The sequence below is a fragment of the Hylobates moloch genome, unplaced genomic scaffold (assembly GCF_009828535.3).
Source record: "Hylobates moloch isolate HMO894 unplaced genomic scaffold, HMol_V3 SCAFFOLD_21, whole genome shotgun sequence".
Taxonomy (NCBI): domain Eukaryota; kingdom Metazoa; phylum Chordata; class Mammalia; order Primates; family Hylobatidae; genus Hylobates; species Hylobates moloch.
In genome coordinates, this window is record NW_026652296.1 from 16,288,405 (window position 1) to 16,301,058 (window position 12,654).

The 12,654-nt window shown below is 47.3% G+C and overlaps 1 long non-coding RNA gene across 1 annotated transcript; it reads left to right on the plus strand.

The window, feature by feature from the left end:
- The first annotated feature begins 8,080 nt into the window (after positions 1-8,080).
- LOC116461507 (uncharacterized) lies at positions 8,081-9,432 on the plus strand. Its single transcript, XR_004246071.1, has 2 exons — positions 8,081-8,213; positions 9,155-9,432. It is a non-coding gene; the product is annotated as an uncharacterized LOC116461507 (long non-coding RNA).
- Positions 9,433-12,654: the final 3,222 nt, after the last annotated feature.

Genomic DNA, 12,654 nt, shown 5'->3' on the forward strand with positions numbered 1-12,654 from the left:
ACTCTGTCGCCCAGGCTGGAGTGCAGTGGCACATTTGCGGCTCACAGTTGCCGAGATCTCCTGAGCTCAAGCGATCCTCCTGCCTCGGCCTTCCAAGAAGCTGGGACTACAGGTATGCACAACCATACCTGGCTGATTTTTTAATTTTTCTGTAGAGACGGGGTCTTGCCATGTTGCCCAAGCTGGTCTTTGACCTCCCAAAGTACTGGGATTACAGATGTGAGCCACTGCAACTGTCCTAAAAATATTTTTTTGTGGAGTTGTAATTCACAAGTGTTGTAAAAGGTAAAAACACTAAGTGTACAGCTAGGTGAATTGTTATATGTGTATACACACAGGTAATCTCCATCCAGAACAAGATGTAAAGCTTTTCTAATATCCTTTCTACTCACTCCTACTCCCACCCAAGGAAACCATGCTCCTGATTCTATTACCATTTATTCGTTTTGCTTATTTCTGAACTTCACATAAATGGAATCATACATATGCAAACTTCAGGGTTGCCATAAAAATCCAGGATGTCATTTTTTTTTTTTTTTTTTGAGATGGAGTCTTGCCTTGTCACCAGGGCATCTTGGTTCACTGCAACCTCCACCTCCCGGGTTCAAGTGATTCTCCTGCCTCAGCCTCCTGAGTAGCTGGGATTACAGGCACCCGCCACCATGCCCAGCTCATTTTTGTATTTTTAGTAGAGACAGGGTTTCACCATGTCGGCCAGGCTGGTCTCAAACCCTTGACCTCAAGCGATCCGCCCACCTTGGCCTCCCAAAGTGCTGGTATTACAGGTGTGAGCCACCACACCCCGCCTTGTTTAGAGGTTTTTAGAAAGGCAAACAGCAAGCAACATCAGACCCAACCAGATGGATAACGAATGGTGACCCACCAGGCTGGGGGAGCGTCCTTCCAAGCGTCCCTGAAACCACTGTGCAGGCCGCTTCGGAGACAGGCCCGGGCCTCCCCGTGGCAAGGGCTGCTGGGAGTTTCCTGCCTGTGACCACCCCCACCTCGTGACCCAGCTCCTATCACCCCAGCCTCAGAAAGGCTGGGCCGTGGGGCCATAAATGCCTGCTATCATCAGTCCGTATCTCTAGAGCCCGGCTGTTTGCCAGGAGCCCTGCAATTATTTTTATTACATACAAGTCCTATAATTAATTTTTATCACTGTTTTCTCACAGCCACCTTGCAAGGAGGGCTAGTTTTGCTCTCTTTTGGTTTGGAGTTGGGGGTACTGGAACCCAGGCCTTGAAGGGGTTTCAGGGAATTTCCTGGCTTTGGCAAAGCTCTAGAAAGGGTTAGGGTTTGAATTCACAGACTGTGCTGGGGTCAGAGCAGAGAGTTGGCAGCAAGGCGGCAGGGTGGGGGGTGGCGGAGAATAGCCATTCAGAGTAGACGAAAGCCCTGAGGCTTGGCTGCTTCCTAGCTGTGTGACCTTAGGCAAGTCACTCAAACTCTCTGTGCCTTAGGTCCTTTTTTTTTGTTTTTTTGTTTTTTTGTTTTTGAGACGAAGTTTCGCTCTTGTTGCCCAGGCTGGAATGCAATGGTGTGATCTCGGCTCACCGCAACCTCTGCCACCTGGGTTCAAGCGATTCTCCTGCCTCAGCTTCTTGAGTAGCTGGGATTATAAGCATGCAACACCACGCCTGGCTGATTTTGTATTTTTAGTAGAAATGGGGTTTCTCCATGTTTGTCAGGCTGGTCTCTAACTCCTGACCTCAGGTGATCCGCCCGCCTAGGCCTCCCAAAGTGCTGGGATTATAGGTGTGAGCCACCGCGCCCGGCTCCCCCCACCTTTTTTTTTTTTAAGAGGCATGGTCTTGATCTGTTGCCCAGGCTGAAGTGCAGTGGCCTGATCATAGCTCACTGCAGCCTTGAGCTTCTGGGCTCAAGAGTTCCTCTTGCCTCAGCCTCCTGAGCAGCTAGGACTACAGGCAGGCATCACCGAGCCCAGCTAATTCAAAAAATCTTTTTTGGTAGAGTTGGGGGTTTTACTATTTTGCCCAGGCTGGTCTTGAACTCCTGGCCACAAGCAATCCTCCCATCTCGGCCTCCCAAAATTCTGAGATTAACAGGCATGAGCCACTGTTCCTGGCTGTGCCTTAGGAAGGAATAACAGTACTCACCTCATCAGTTAGTACAGATGAGTGCCCAGTAACTGAGGTTCTATTGACTCTTGAGTCGGAACCTGGATTCATCGAGGACCTGTCCCACTGGATGACTTGGTCATGCCCCTTGCCATCTCTGAGCCTCAGATGCCTTATCTGTAACATGGACATCATCTTGCCGGCCGCACCCCCTGGTCTCTCATCTCTAGTCCCATCGGTCTTCACAGCTTCCAACCGCCCCCAGCTTTGCCTTGTTAACTCCCAATTATCCACTCAGATGTTCTTCCTTCTCTCCCTCCTTCTCTTCACTCATTTAATAAATATTTTGTGACACCTGCTATGTGCCAGGTGATGGATAAGACAGGCAAAATCATTGTCTTCATGAAGGGGAGATAGACAATAAACTAAAAAAAGAGAAAAAAGGGCTGGGCACAGTGTCTCACGTCCATAATCCCAGCATTTTGGGAGGCAGAGTCAGGCGGATCACCCGAGCTCAGGAGTTCAAGACCAGCCTGGCCAACATGGTGAAATCCTGTCTCTACTAAAAATACAAAAAAATAGACAGGCATGGTGGTGGGCGCCCATAATCCCAGCTACTTGGGAGGCTGAGGCAAGAGAATCACTTGAACCTGGGAGGCAGAGGTTGCATTGAGCCGAGATCTTGCCACTGCACTCCAGCCTGGGTGACAGAGCGAGATTCCATCTCAAAAAAAAAAAAAAAAAAAAGGAAAAAAGAAAGAAAACCCCAAATAAACAAGGGAATTGCAGACTGTAATCAGCATTTCCTAAGAGGAAGTTATAGTACCATAAGAGGAAGTAACTGGGAAGGTTGCTTCCTAGAAAGGCCTCTCCAAGGAGATACTTTTGTTTTTTCGTTTTTTTTTTTTTTTGAAACAGGGTCTGGCTCTGTTGTCCAGGCTGGAGTGCAGTGGTGAGCCCAGCCCTGACAATTGTATTCTTTTGACCTGTTCAGCAAAGGGTCGTCAGATGCTTCCCATACTTGGAATGGATTATTTCCTCATTTGTTTTCCCTTCTATCCAAACACAATCCTGCTTTGTCCAGAGAAATATTTCCAAATGGTAATGGTTTCTGTGTATGTGTTTCAAAAAATTTTACACAAATTTTGAAGTATAACACACATATGGCTGGGCATGATGGCTAATGCCTGTAATCCTAACACTTTGGGATGCTGAGTCGGGAGGATCACTAGAGCCCAGAAGTTGGAGGCTAGCTTGGGCAACATAGCAGGACCCTGCCTCTACAAATAATAATAATAAATTAGCCAGGCATGGTGGCATGTGCCTGTATGTAGTCCCAGCTTCTCGGGAGGCTGAGGTGGGAGGATTGCCTGAGCCTCAGGAGCTGGAGCCTGCAGTGAGCTGTGATGGTGCCACTGCACTCCAGGCTGGGTGACAAAGGCTTCAACTCAAAAGAAAACAAAAACCAAAAAACAGACATCAAAAAATGCACAAAACTCAAGTGTGCAGCTCAATGAATCATCGCAAACAGAACCCCCATGCCACTGGGACCCAGATGAAGAAATGGAACTTGGCCAGGCTCCCAGAAGTCCTCCCTTTACCCCTCCCAATCACTCACTAGCACCTCTCTCCCGGGTAACCACAAGCCTGACTCCTGACACCAGAGATGAGTCTTGTCTGTTGTTAAACGTTAAAGAAACGGAATAACACAGGATGTAGTCTTTTGTGTCTGGCTTATGTTTGTGAGATTCATCCATATTTTTCATAGCTAGAGTTTATTCTTATTGCTGTCTAGTGTTCCATTGAATGAATATGCCACAGTTTCAAATAGTTGGTTTTTTTTTTTTTTTTTGGAGACGGAGTCTTGCTGTGTCACCCAGGCTGGAGTGCAGTGGTGCAATCTCGGCTCACTGCAACCTCTACCTCCAGGGTTCAGGCAATTCTCTGCCTCAGCCTCCTGAGTAGCTGGGGTTACAGGTGCCCGCCACCACACCCGGCTAATTTTTGTATTTTTAATAGAGACAGGATTTCACCATTTTGGCCAGGCTGGTCTTGAACTCCTGACCTCGTGATCCACCTGCCTCAGCCTCCCAAAGTGCTGGGATTACAGTCATGAGCCACTGCACCTGGCCAGTGTTGTTGCTGTTATTGTTTTTGACAGCTTTCCTGATAATCTGAGCATACGTTCAATTTGGGCAGGGCAGCGGTGGAAGGAGAGCAGGAACTGGGTTTGACCCACAGGCACGTTTTATTTCACACACCTTGTGTTTTTGTATTGTTTTCATTGAATTAGTTGCTGATGAAGATGGATGTTTGTCTCCTCCTGAAGGATCTGCCATTGCTGGTCCCCAATTCCAAGTGCCTGGAGTTGAGTCCTGGCTGCATCTTCTCAGCTCATGCATTCCATTCCCGTTTGCCACAGTCCCCACCACTCCCTGTTGCCCTAAAACCACTCACTGACATCACCCACCTGGCCCTGTAAACATCTGAGTCTTCCATTCTAGCTTTAATTCAGCAGAGGTGGCCAAAAATGCTTTATTCTAAGGTCTGCACAACAATGGGCTAATCAAGCAGCTCAAGTTAGTTTATACGTGGACTCCATAGTGTTAAATTTTGGGATGCGTATTTCAGTGTTCAAAAATGTATTGTCATTATTACTATTTCAAAAATGTTTTAAAATGTATTTCCATTATTATTATTATCATCATTATTGATATTATTACTGTCTCCAAAGATGTTTTGAAAATATATTTGCCTGGCGTGGTGGCTCACGCCTGTAATCCCAGCACTTTGGGAGGCTGAGGTGGGCACATCACTTGAAGTCAGGAGTTTGAGACCAGCCTGGCCAAAACGGTGAAACTCCGTCTCTACTAAAAATACAAAAATTAGCTGGGCATAGTGGTGCATGCTTGTAATCCCAGCTACTTGGGAGGAGACTGAGGCTAAAGAATCGCTTGAGCCTGGGAGGTAGAGGTTGCAGTGAGCTGAGATCGTGTCACTGCACTCCAGCCTGGGTGACAGAGTAAGACTTCATCTCAAAAAATAAAAAATAAAAATATATCCAAATATATAGTAGAGGTCAAATTAAATATGGCAACTCTGGACCCAGATGGCTTGGAATCAAATCCTGGCCTTATACTCAGGAGTTGTGTGAACTCAGGCAATTACAGAAACTTTCTGTGCCACTGTAAAAGAGAGATGTTAATATTTACCTTGCTAGGTTCTTATAAAGATTAAATGAGCTAATATTTGTAAAGTCAGTGCCTGGCACAAAATAAGTATTCAACATATATTGTTTGTTTGTTTATTTATTTATTTTGAGATGGAGGCTGGAGTGCAGTGGCACGATCTTGGCTCACTGCAACCTCTGCCTGCTGGGTTCAAGCGATTCTCCTGCCTCAGCCTCCCAAGTAGATAGAATTACAGGCATCTGCCACCACTCCCAGCTAATTTTTGTGTTTTTAGTAGAGACGGGGTTTCGCCATGTTGGCCAGGCTGGTCTCATACTCCTGACCTCAAGTGATTCGCCTGAGTCAGCCTCCCTAAGTGCTGGGATTACAGGCGTGAGCCACTGTGTCGGGCAGCTAGCTATTTATTATCTTTGAAATGAGTATGGGCAAGCTGATCATTTGACCTGCTGGGGTGACCAGCTATCCTAATCTGCTGAGACTGAGGAAGAGTTTCAGGACACAGGACTTTCAGAGCTACAACTAGACAAGTCTTGGGCAAAAGAGGATGAGTTGGTCACCCTAGCCCTGCCTGATGGTAATATTTCACTCCAGTTTAACAGACTGACCTTTTACTTTTATTAAATTACAGATTTGATGTTGAAAATGATATTTGCACTATGTATTGTAGAACCCCTCTCAAGCATCCCTATGATATAATTTCTGCAAAACACTAATCTTGCGTACATTTTCCTCACGTTACAGATTGGGAAAGCGAGACCCAGGGGTGCAAACCAGTCCAATATTAGCGGCAGAGCTCTTCCCTAGACCCATCTTGAAGCCACTGCCCCATCATTTCCTCCAGGTAGCTGGTGGATACTGTTTATCTGGTGCTCACCATGCACTAGGTAACACTGTAAGTGATTTTCATTAAATTTAATCTCATACAATCTTAGGAGGTGGGTTCTACCATTATAACCATTTTAGAGATGGGATGCTTGTAGTTGTCTTCTGTCCCACTCACCCACCCATACCCCTGGGACTAGAATTCATTCATTCTGTACATCTTTGCCTGATTGTGGTTTCCTTGGAACTTTTGTTACAGGGAAACTCACCAGGGTTTCCTGGGTCTTGTTTAGCCATTGATCCTAACCTTCTGTCTGTTTTAAGACTTTTTTTTTTTTTTTTTTTTTTTGGGGACAGAGTCTTGCTCTGTCACCCAGGTTGGAGTGCAGTGGCGCAATCTCGGCTCACTGCAACCTCCACCTCCCAGATTCAAGCAATTCTCCCTGCCTCAGCCTCCTGAGTAGTTGGGATTACAGGCGCTCACCACCATGCCTAGCTAATTTTTTTTTTTTTTTTGTATTTTTAGCACCATGTTGCCCAGTCTGGTTTAAAACTCCTGACCTCAGGTGATCTGCCCCACCTTGGCCTCCCAAAATGCTGGGATTACAGGCGTGAGCCACCACGCCTGGACTTGTTTTAAGATATTTTTAAAGGACCTTTTGTTTCAACTGGCAAATGTCTGCTGCTCTCCTACTACAGGGGCTATGCGGTGACTGACAAAGAGACTTTGCCCTCAAGGACTCGAGGCTGCTGGGGAACCCTGCCCACCAGGGTCTCTCTCCACTGCACTATGGCCAGCTTGAGGGCAAGGATGGGGTCTTTTCTTCTCTGTGTCACTAAGAGGAGATCAACAGCAGGTGTGGAAACTGGCAGATGACACCACAAAGCAGAGAGGGCAGCAGAAGTCTAGGATCCCAGCCATGAACTGTTGGGCTTCAGGCAGGGAGCAGTGGGAGACCCGAAGTCTCAGTGCTGTTGATATCTGGGGCTGGCTAATTCTGTTGTGGGGGATGTCCTGTGCGGGGTAGGATGGTTAGCACTATCTGTTGCCTCTGCCAGTAGCATCTTCTCTACCAGTCATGACAACCTAAAGTATCTCCAGACATCACCGAATGTTCCCTGGGGGCAAAGTCACCCCAGATTGTGAACCACTGGCTTAACTGAAGCAAACTTAATGAAGGAAGTGTTTGCAGAGGTGAGGCATGCAGGGACTGGCAACAGTGGGGAGCTGTTAGCACCCCAAGGCCAAAGGGGTGAGAGAGAGAATGGTGTTACTTGACCCAGAGATAGCTGGAGCCATATAAGTGAGGCTAAGACGGGAGTTAAGGCCATGGAGAAATTCAGCCACTGCCAAAATTAAGGCAAAACAGGGAGAGAGCTGGAGGTGGCATAAACATGCCAACTTCCCCCTCATCCTGCCCTTTTATCTCTGCCGATTCCTCCCCTTGGCTGAATGCATTGTGATGTGAGAAGGCACAGGTGCCTCCAGACCACAGAGCAGGACAGACAGGATTAGAGATTGGACTGCTTGTGTGTGGATGCAGTGGGTAAGCAGAGAAGAACTATCACAGGGAGGCAGGAACAGGCCCCAAAAGACAGGACTTTTATGTACATCCTGGAGGACGTGTACTTCTCCAGTTGGAGAAAGCTGGGAAGGAGTATCTCACCAGCGGGAAGAGCATGCGTGAAGCCATGGAGCTCTGAGACAGCCTGGCTCCCTGCATTGTTTATTTAATTGTAATTGTTTGTTTGATTGACTCTGCTCCGAGTGCACGTGGTGAAAATAAAACATTTCAAAAGGTACAAAAGGGCATAAAATGAGAAGTAGGTCTTCTTCCCACCGTGACCCCAGCTACCCATCCCCCCCACACCCCCCCGAAAGCCATCTCGCTCTCCGGTCTCTCATCGCCTTCCGGAAATAGTTGGTGCGCATGCTAGCTTGTGTCACTTAAACTCCTAATTTGATTTAATTTCACGGGTATTTGCAGAGCCCCTGCTGTGTGCAAAGAAATGAACTGAGCTCTCTGGCCTCAGACCCTAAGCCCAACCCTGATCCACTAAGCACTGGCAGCTTCAGGCCCATCACCGCTGGCCTCCCATCTCTTTCTCCAAGCAACGGGTAAGCCTGTCACAGTTAAGTTGTTCAATTTATTTTATTATTTTATTTTATTTTATTTTATTTTGTTTTATTTTTTGAGGTGGAGTCTTGCTCTGTCACCCAGGCTGGAGTGCAGTGGTGCTATCTCAGCTCACTGCAACCTCTGCCTCCCGGGTTCAAGCGCTTCTCCCACTGCAGCCTCCCGAATAGCTGGGATTACAGGCGCCCACCACTACGCCATGCTAATTTTTGTATTTTTAGTAGAGATGGGGTTTCACCATGTTGGCCAGGCTGGTCTCAAACTCCTGGCCTCAAGTGATCCACCCGCCTCGGCCTCCCAAAGTGCTGGGATTACAGGTGTGAGCCACCATGCCCGGCCTCAATGGATGTTTTGCGGATTGAACTGAATTAAAACTGAACCATTGGTGAGAAGCAAATTATAATGCAGGAGACACATAAACCTTGGGTGTGGTTCAGGAGACCACGTGTTTTGGGGAGAGGAGTGAGGGTTCTGTCTCCAAAGACTTGCTCTTGCTGGAGCCAATGGACAGTTGTCTAAGAAGGGAATGCCTATAGTGTGACCTAGAGGGGGCGCTAGAGTGTGAGCAGGTTGGAACTTGATCTGGCTTTGTGGGACTTAATTTGGCTTAGATCAGTCCAGGGAAGACCAGATCTTGCCTGGCTACCCCCAGCTGGTGTCTGTAGCCCTTGGGGGAGTTTAAGACCAGGAAAGGGGAGTTTCTGGCCAGCTGCAGAAATGGGAAACCCCACAACCAACATGTAAACTTGCCGGTGCCTGGAAGCAAACAACCAAATCTGGGTATGAGATGCCCAGGCAGAAGCCGGGAGGCCAGAGCAGCCCAGGTCTCCAGGAGCAGACAAGGACCAGGCTCTTCCTTGCCTGCCCTGCTCTTCCCTGCTGATCTCTCTTGTTCTCTCAACACCTGGCTCTTTCCTGACAGTGCCTGTGTGTTGAGCACTTCCGGACAAACACGCCTGCCATGATGGACCACATTTCTGTGCAGATGCTGAGTACACACCGGCTCCCACTCCCACAGCTGCTTTGCAAGGACAGTGTTAATGATCCTCATTTTGTAAACAAGGAAAACTGAAGCTCAGAAAGGAGGGATGGAGGGCAGTGAGGTTGGGCATCCTATACATATGGTGATATCATTGAACATTCTGTGTTGAAGAATGATGGAGTGTTGAACACAGAATCAGAGGATTTTATTTTATTTTATTTTTTGAGACGGAGTCTCAATCTGTCACCCAGGCTGGAGTGCAGTGGCGCGATCTTGGCTCAGGGCAACTTCCACCTCCTGGATTCAAGGGATCCTCCTGCCTCCGCCTCCCGAGTCGCTGGGATCACAGGCGTACGCTACCAGGCCCGGCTGATTGTTTTGTGTTTTTAGTGGAGACAGGGTTTCACAATGTTGGCCAGGCTGGTCTCAAACTCCTGACCTCAAGTGATCTGCCCACCGTGCCTCGCAAAGTACTGGGATTACAGGCGTGAGCCACTGTGCCTGGCCAAGAATTTTAGAATCATAAAATCCAGAAGTCCTGGGCTCCCAGGTTACCAGTATAACCCACACTGCCACCAACTCCCTGTCCATTCCCCACACTGTAAATGAAATGTCTCTCTGGGGCCCACCTCCCATTCACTCAGGCCTCTTCTCTCACCTGGGATCTTGTTCCAGACTTGTCTCTCATCTCTTCTCCTTCCAAACCCGTACACAGCAGCCAGAGGCATCTTTCCAAACTACCAAGCAGATTGTGCCACTCTGCTGCCCCTTAAAACCCTTCCCTGGCTCTCCTTTGCCCTCAGGATAAAGTTCAAACTCCTTGACGTGGTTTACTAGGTTCTCAGTCATCTGGCCACAGTCTCTGGCCACTCTGCCTTCTACCGCCCCCCACCCCCAACTCTATACCAACCCATACAGAACTCGTTTTGCTTCACCATATGTGCTGGATGCTGGCTGTCTCCCCCAACCCCTGGACTTTTGCACTGGCTGTTCCTGCTACCTGGAACACAGTCTACAACACCACCTCCTTCTCTGGTTGAAATACTCTCTCTTCCTGTTTGCTCTGAGGACAGTTTCTGCTCACATCCCTCCTGAATATCTGGGTTGGTGTTCCTTCCTTTACCACACTCCCCACCCCAGCTGCTGTGCTTACCCATGTGACAGAGATCACTACATCATGTGTGCCCGTGTGTTTGCCTGTGTCCCCATCCATTCATGAGCCACAGGAGGGCAGATATTGGGGTCATCTTTTCTCTACTGAATCCCTAGCACCCAGCACTGTGCCTGGCAGAGAAGAGTTGTTCAGCCAAGATATATGTTGATAAATGAATTGTAAGATGTTAGAATCACAAGCTTTTAGAGCCATGGACTTGGTGAAACAGAAGCCTAAAGTCTCAGAATTATATAATCCTAGACTTAGCATTAATTATACACAGAAACTGAGAATCTCCGAATCTTAGGATCCCAAGGTTGAAAGAATTCTTATATAGACATCTTGTCCAAGGACTATCAGTGGATTAGGAAAGTTTTAATTGTGCCCTTCTATATTACTTAATGTATATTTTTACATTTATTTATATAAAAACTATAATACATTTGTCTTTCAAACATTTATTTTATTTTAATAAAAGTTTAGTTGGCACCTAATGAGTGAGAATGCACTCACCACAGCAGCCCCAAACATTTGTTTTTATAATGTGTCCTTCTATATTTATTAAGCACTTAACTTATTTATTAACCAATATTAATTGAGCCTATTTATTCTCTGACCAGACACTGTGCTAGGCAACTATGTGAGTCATCTGTGGCTGCATAACTAATTACTAATTACTTTGATTTTAAAACAACAAACATGTATTATATCATAGTTTCTGTGTGGTAGGACTTCAGAAATGGCTTAGCTGGATGGTTCTGGCTTAGATCTCTCACGAGGTTGTAGTCAAAATACCAGCTGGGACCGTGATCTCCTGAAAGCTTGACTGAGGCTGGAGAATCCACTTTCAATTTGGCTCATTTGCGTGGCTGGCAGTTGGCAGGAGGCCTCAGTTCCTCCCATGTGGACCTTGCCATAGGATTGCTTGAGTGTCCTTACAACATGGCTGCTGGCATCCCCAGAGCAAGGGATTCAAGGTGGCAAGATGAAATCCACAATGCCTTTTATCATCTAGCCTCAAAAGTCACACTCCATCTTTTTCACAATATCCTAGTGATTACACAGACAACGCTATTCAGTTTGGGAGGGGAGTACATAATGGTGGGGATACCAGGAAATGGGGATCACTGGGGGACATCTTGGAGGCTGGCTACCACAGCAGCATTGAACAAGACTCAGAGTCTCTGCTCTTATGGAGTTAACAGTCTAGGGAGGGAAGGATAGAGGAAGACAATCAAACACAACAATTAGTTAGAGCTGGAGTAAGCAAACTACATTCATAGGCCAAATCCAGCCTACTGCCTACTTTTGTAAATAAAGTTTTATTGAACTCAGCCACACCCATTCACTTATGTATTGCTTATGGCTGTTTTACGCGGTAAGAGCAGACTTAAGTAGTTGCAGCAGGGACTGTGTATCCTGCAAAGCCTCATGTATTTAGCCAAGTGATCAGGGAAGGCCTCTCCAAGAGGCAACGTTTGAGTAGGGACCTGAATGTTTAGAAGGAAGTGGCCATGGGAAGAGCTGAGGACAGAATGTTCCGGATAAAGGGAACATTAGGGTAAAGGCTGTGAAATGGGAACAGCTTTAGTGTGTTGAGGAATAGGGAGGAGCCCAAGGGGGCTGGAATGGAGTGACTGTGGGGAGATGATCTCAGAGGCGTGATCAGGAACCAGGTTCTGTAGGACCTTGGGGCCCTGGTGAAGAATTTAAAATTGTTCCAAGAATAATGGGAAGCCATTGGAGGGTTTTAAGCAGAGAGAGGTAGGATCTGATGGGGATGGTAGAGATGCCTGGTGTAGTTCTTTGAGCAAGATGGTGCTCATTCTTTGAGCAAGATGGTGCCTCTACTGGCCCCCTAAGTGCAGCTGTCCTGGAACCTGTTAGTGTTGACAAGACTCAGGTAAAGACCTTTGGCATCATCCCACAATTACATGTTCAGGTCTTGCCAGTCCTTCTGACCTGGAAGTTCTTTCTTTTGACTCACTCTGCGTCTCTTGCTGTCCCTTGCCAGCCTGCCTCTTCTGGATCTAAGAAATCTGTGAAGTTGGAAAGAACACTGCATTTTGAGCCCTGGGTTCCAGGCCGTGCCCTTCCCTGACTTGCTTGCAAGAGTCCAGCAGCCTCTCTGTGTCTCAGTTTCCTTGTCTGTAAAATGAAGGGAGAGTCCAGTCTGCCTGGCCCAAGACGAGGTGATTAAATGTCCTAGGAAGAGCATGAAGGGCGTGTGGCAGCATGGGTTGGGATGGACTTGGCCAGACTGGGGTTGCTGAGGTGAGCAGTGGGA